Source organism: Pelodiscus sinensis, chromosome 12 (assembly GCF_052426305.1).
Source record: "Pelodiscus sinensis isolate ZL-2025 chromosome 12, ASM5242630v1, whole genome shotgun sequence".
NCBI classification, from domain to species: Eukaryota; Metazoa; Chordata; order Testudines; family Trionychidae; genus Pelodiscus; species Pelodiscus sinensis.
The window spans coordinates 13266495-13273148 of NC_143063.1; the positions used below are offsets into that span (position 1 = coordinate 13266495).

Sequence of the window (6654 nt, forward strand, 5' to 3'; positions counted from 1 at the left end):
GTGGTAAATTCCTATTCAAGCCTAGAAGTTGAGTACAAAAGCACTTGCCAATAATCTTCAGTGAAGTCAATTGCAGTCAGGAATTGGGCCCCCTCAAATCGTTTGGTGTCTCATCTATTCTAGGTATGGCATACACATCAGACACAAAGGGAACATCTAGACTACAGGCTTTTGTCAACAGAGGCTTTGTCAACAGATACTGTCGACAAACCTTCTGTCGAGAAAGAGCGTCTAGACTACATCCAGTTCTGTCGACAAAGCAAGCCGCTTTCTCGACATGAGAGTGTAGATGCAATAACGCCTTCTGTCAACAGAACTCTGTCGACAAAAGGCGTTATTCCTCATAGAATGAGGTTAACCGCCGTTGACAAAACTGCTGAGTTCTGTTGACGTTATGTCGACAGAACTTGGCTGTAGTGTAGACGCCAGTATAGTTTTGTCGACAGAAGTCCACTTTTGTCGACAAAACCCTGTAGTCTAGACACACCCAAAGAGAGTATTCAGCTTTCTATAATCCACACAAAATCTAATTGACCTCTCATTCTTCAGTATCAGAATAGCAAGGAAGGCCCATGGACTACTTGACTGTTTGATTATCCCCAATTTATGTATCCTAGTGATTTTTTTTTCTCCATGCTCTGGGCCAGTGGTTCCCAGTCTTTTTTATACCAGACTGGCAAATTCTTTCACGAGCTTTTGGTGGACTGGTAGCATTTTATTTACATATTCATTATGCAAATAAATGGTACCAGTTTGCCAAAGGGCCACTGCAAACAGTTAGCTTCAGCTGCGGCAGCCACCTGCCATGTGGCAGCTGCTGGTGTTGAAGCTGACTGCTGTGCAGTGGCTCAGGAAGCTGGGGTGTATGCCAGCCCTGACCCCCAGAGCTGTTGTGAACAGCTAGCTTCAGCAACTGCTGATGGGTTGTAGTGTTTCCCCAGTAATCCTGAAGGGTTCACTTTTGACTGGAGCCTTGGTTCCCATCTCCATCCAGTGGACAATAAGTGAGGTGCATCCACATATTTGAAAATACCTGTGATAAGCCTGCAACACCTTTCATCTCTGTTTGTTGTGTTGTGGTTAAGCAATGAGAGAAGGCTATGGAGTTAAATCCCGTCTTGTTTCTGCTGCCAGATCTATGAGGGAATCATCTTCTTCCTTCTCCCAGTGCTGCACGTGGCCAGGGCCAGATTCCCTCTGTATGGGATGCAGTATTTACTCCAGAGTTGCCTTGAAAGTGCTAGTGCAGACTGACAAGGGGATTTATTAATCCGACCAGCCAAAGATGAGGAATTAAGTGACTCAATAATCCCCTGATTTGAGTGAGGAAGCCCTGCTGAGGAGTAATGAGCTGGCTGCATGCATAGAGAAAGGAAATTGGCAGTAGAGGGGGCTGCAGGGAAATAGACTGAAGTTGCTCCCTGGAAGGAGGGAGTTTGGACTGGTATACCTAGAAAGAGGTGGGAAAGCCTGGAGAGGTGTAGGGGAAAAGCAGCAAGGTTGGGGTAGATCTTGATTACTGAAGTGAGGGCCCCTGAGCTGGAACCCGAAGTATAGGGTGGCCCTAGATTCCCCTACTAACCACAAGGGAAGTAGCATGGAGCAGAGTGTGGACTGCCTAGTACAGTTAGCTCTTGATGACTTTGATACCTGGAAATGGGGGATCATTGTGAGCTGGCTGGAGAGCCAAGTTGTCAAGAGGAAGCTGCGGAGAGAGGACCAAAGATGAAGCTGCTGCCAGAGGAGGGTGTAGCTCCTAGAAGGAGCTAAGTCCCAGAGCAGCCACTTTGCAGTGAAAGGACCCTGTGACACAGTCATAAAATAGTTTTGTCATGTTCAGACAACATTGGGTGCCAGTCTGAGCAAGTAGGTGGCTCTACCACGTAGTTCACCTCATTGAGTTATTTGAGGAGTTTAAATGGCTCTTCCCAGGAAGCCTGGAATTTATTCCTCCACACTGGTCTGAGTACTATAAATTGATCCTCCATATCATATGCCCAAGCATGTGTGATGTCATATCTCTTTTTCTTCAGTTATAGCTAGATTCTCCTAGGCAAAACCGATGAGTTCTGTGAGGTTTTTCCTGGAAGGCCACCATGACCTGCACCACAAGCACTCCTTTGGGCAAGGTTATACCTTCCCACTCCCTTCTCATTAAGTCCAGGTATCGCATACCCTCATCCTGGACGGTATGGCTAGACTACAAGTTTTTGTCGGAAAAGGCTTTTCTGACATTTTCTAGACTGACCCAAATGTCGGAACCCCCCCCCTCCTTTGGAAGCCTCCTTCTTCCTTGTAGAACAAGGAATACAGGGGCTTCCAAAAGAGCTCATTTGCTCTTCCACCAAAAAAAAGCAGAAGAGCAAACATGTTCCCTGGCCATGGCTGGTATCCCATACCCATAGAGTGGTGCAAAAGGGGAGAACCAGTGACTGCTGGGGAACCTCCCAAGAGGCAAACAGCCGGTAAAGTGAACATTTATCTTAATTGTTGGATGTCGGTACACAAACGTTTTCAATGTCATTTTAAGGGTTCTATTAAATCTCTCCACGAGCCCATTACTCTGGCAGTGATAGGGAGACAGCTGTAAGTATTCTCTTTCTCCCATTGCCCTTCAGTGCAGGGCAGAAATAAAATTTGCCCCGTCAGTCAAAACCTCATAGGGAAATGCTACCCAGCTGAATATTGTTAGCAAGAAGTTAGCAAACTTATCTGTTTCTAGAGCATAGAATTACTGCTTCTGTGTACCCAGTAATATACAGGTTGAAACTCTCTTAACCAGAACTCCCTGGTTTGGCAATATTCATGGTCCGCTAGGCCCATGGATGCTCCAGGACCAGCGTGTCCCAGTGGAGAGCTAGAACTTGGGAGCTCTGCAGACCTGCAGGACAGTGGGAGACCCATGTGTGATAGTGGGGCTGCCCAGTAGGGTAGCCAGGAGCCTGGCGTGCAAAGGCAGCAGGGTTGCCTGGTGCGGCAGCAGGAGCCGGGTGCTGCGGCCAGTGCCCAGCACATGGAAGCGGTGCGGCTGCTGGTCACCTCAGCAGAAACTTGGTGCGTGGAGGCAGCAAGGTTGCTGGGCACTTTGCAGAAGGAACGCAGTGAGCAAAGACAGCAGGGCTGCCCAGTGCTGCAGCAAGAGCCCAGTGTGCAGAGCCACCTTCTTGCCAGTTAGCTTACAGCTCAGGATCATTGCTAAGGGCTGCAGATTTCTGCTTTTGCCTCTGAGTGACCTGGGCTGAGGATGTTAAGTCATTTCTCAACAAGACCACTACCAGTATTTGAGAGTTTACCTCAACAATTTTATGCTCCTGATTATCACACAATTTCAAATGGACTTGATCCACTGGGACTTGGAAAGGAAGTTCCCTCATAACCTGAATTGCCACAGGGCAATTGGGGAGAATTTGTATGGCTACGTCTATGTTGCATTGCTATTTCGGGATACCAGAAATATTCTGAAATAGCTATTCCGCATCTTTTGAATGCACCTGTTATTTCAAAATAGATTTAAAAATGACAGGTGCGCTATCCTGGCATCTGTGTAACCCTCATTCCATGAGCGTTAAGGGATGTTTCGGAATAGCACTTTATTTCTAAATTTGGTGCTGTGTGGACAGCGCCAAATTTTAAAATAAGCTATTTTGAGGTAAGAGTTCAGTGTAGACATACCATATGAGTTCTATTATATTAGAGTGTACCAGAGTTACTTGGTTCCCAGTGTCTCTCCATCCTTGAGCCTTTTTCCTCATTCAAATCCACTGGGTAACATTGTTTAGTCAGATTCTCCTTTTTGAGGTCTGAAAAATCAGGTTTCCATTGGAACCTCTAGGAGTGGTTCTGGTTCTGCTGATGGTAGGGTTATTGGCACCTGGATCTGCTGCATGTTAGCCTTGGTCTCCTTGGCACTGCGCAGTATAGTGCCTTATGGTCTGGTGACAGTAAAAACCATGTCAGCTCCCAGCTCCCAGATTCTCTTTTTTTTTTGCTCCTGTAAGGATTTTCCTCCCACCCAGGTATGGATTTAGCCCATTTTCCTTTCCTGGGAGGTCCTGATTAGGAGTTAGTTTAAAGCTTGTCTTTGATTTTCTTTTCAAATCTGGATTAACAATCTTATATATTGATCAGCCCATTTTCCAGCTACAGTCACATCTCTAGGATGTTTGTCATAGGCATGATTTCAGGTCAGGGAGCAGAGTTTATAGACTGTTCTAAACCCATTATATCAGGCTGGGCAAGATGCTGACTGGGGGCCAGGACTGCCCCATCTAACACTTTGATTGAGCGTGTGGACTGCACCTGGCCACATTCTATTTATATCCTGCTGTCCATGCTATCAAATTTCCAGGTGGTGACTCACGCAGCAGGATCCTATTTAAATGGCTCACAGCTCATGGCTGCAGTGCTACCCTGGCATGGACCAGAGTCACAAGCTTTTTAGATAGCTGCAGCAACCCCAGGTGGCTGCCAGGCAATGCATTAGTAGCAGGGTTGGAAGTCATGAGCCCTTTCCTGTGTTTTTAATTCAAAGCCTCCAGCCCCAGACAACTCTGGGGTGTGGTTAGTCCCCCTCCCTCCTTCTGCCCCCGGTCATACTCCTTCCAGGGGCTGCAACTGGTCCATGACACCATAACAAAATTAAATAAGTGGCCCCACTGCAAAAATTATTCCAGCATCCACTGGAATAAATTTAAATAGTAAAAGAGACTGCTTATGGAGCCGTCTTTAGCTGTATCATTGAAACAGTGGGGAGAAACAGGTTGAATCAGTCTTACGGCTCACGTCTGGATGGCATGCAGCCTGCTGATTCAGAGTCCTCCTTCCCCAGCTTACTCTCATAGGGTGCTGAAAGACAAGCCTCTCTTCATCCAAGTGTATTTACATTGACAGGGTCTCTCCTTTTGAACTGAGTTAAACACAGTTTGACTTTTCTTCATTTCCCCCAATAACTGCAAGCATTGGTGATCATATCTCACAATTCCTGCATTTAGCGTTAACATAATTTGTGACCCTACAACAGCCAAATTGGTTACAATGAGCAAAACACCATTGTAACAGTTGAATATCTAGCAGGCCTAAGCAAACTGAGTGAACTGTATTTACATGCACACACCCAGAATCTGATTCTTTAAACTGAGAGTTTGTGCCAGGTTAAGCACAGACTTTTTTCTTTTGCATTCCCCCAATAATTAGGGACATTGCAATTAGTATTAATACAATTTGTGACCCAACACCAGCAAGTAGATTACAATGAGCAAGACACCATTGCGAAAGCTGAATATCTAACACATCTAAATGAAGCAGGGGCAAATTGTATTTACATAAACACACCCAGAATTTCTTTCCCAGTCCAGCTGGCTGTAATGGAAACATTGATACAGACCCTGCTTAGATCAGGGAGTCAGAGAGATGAGACTTTCCGGGACACCATAGAATGGTCCTTCCCCCAGTCAGACAGCCTCTATGCTATTGAGGAGGGTGAAAGGCGTAGGGAAGGAGAACATCCAACTGGAGCACAGGGAAGTGATCCCATAGTTGGGACCCTCCTCCCAGAAGATGTGGTACCCTTTCACACTGAAAATACCTTTCCAGGAGAATACCTTGTCCAGTCATTAGGACAAGTCAGGTGTTAGTAAAGGGGGATTCGATCATTAGAAACACAGACAGCTGGATTTGCAATGACCAGGAGAACCGTATGGTGACTTGCCTGCCTGGTGCGAAAGTTGTAGATATATCAGGATAGGCTTATGTGTAGTGCTGGGGAGGAGCCGGTGGTCGTGGTACATGTACATAGACGAGGCAGAACTGCAGGGTCTCAAAACATGAATGAGACACTGGAATAGGGCAGGGGTGGGCAAAGGGGCCTCCCTGGGCTGGATCTGGCCTGCCAAGCCTATAGATACGGCCTGTGGACACCCTGCTGCTCCCCTGCCTGCAGGCCTATCAAGACCTGGGGACATGGGAGTGTGTGGAATTTCCTCTCACACACCAAGGATGCATAGCCACTAGAGAGAAACACTGGCTGTTTTAAAATAGCCAGTATTTCTCTCTAGTTGCTGCGCACCGCTGGCAGGGCAGGAGCAAAGGGCGATAGGTTTTACATGCTTCCCCACCCCAGGCCCTGATTGGCCTGGAGGTGGGGGAGCACGTGAGGTCTCCTCTCATTGTGGCACCTTGAGGGAACTGCCAGTTGTTTTAAAACAGGTGGTGGTTCTCTCTTGGCGTGGCGGGAGGATACGATTTCACGCGCTCTACCACCCCTAAGCTAATCAGGATCCGGGGGGGGGGGGGAGGGGCAGGGAGCAGGAGAGAAGTCTCCTGGCCCCGCCCCTTCTGCTCAAAGCCCCATTCCTTCTGGAGCAGCCTGGGGCCACTTCAGAAATTCATGAAGTGGCCCCCCTTTTAAAATTATTGCCCACTCCTGCTATAGGGAGAAGAGGGATAGATTTATTAGGAACTTGGGAAAGTGGGAGCCTTTACAATGTCTCACTACCCTTTTATAAGTTTAAAAACTCCAGTACAACAGTTGAATGGAATGATTTCTGATATTTAAATCTTGCCAATTGTGCCTGCCTTCCACAGAAAGAAGAAATACTGTGGATTCTTTCATTTTTTTTGACCTCTCCCAAAAGCCCTGTGTTGTACTGAATGCTG

General features: G+C 46.9%; 1 long non-coding RNA gene across 1 annotated transcript in view; it reads left to right on the plus strand.

Moving 5' to 3' along the window:
• The window catches only part of LOC112544875 (uncharacterized), a 38617-nt gene that overhangs the window by 28496 nt on the left and 3467 nt on the right, over positions 1–6654 (plus strand). The window lies entirely within an intron of this gene.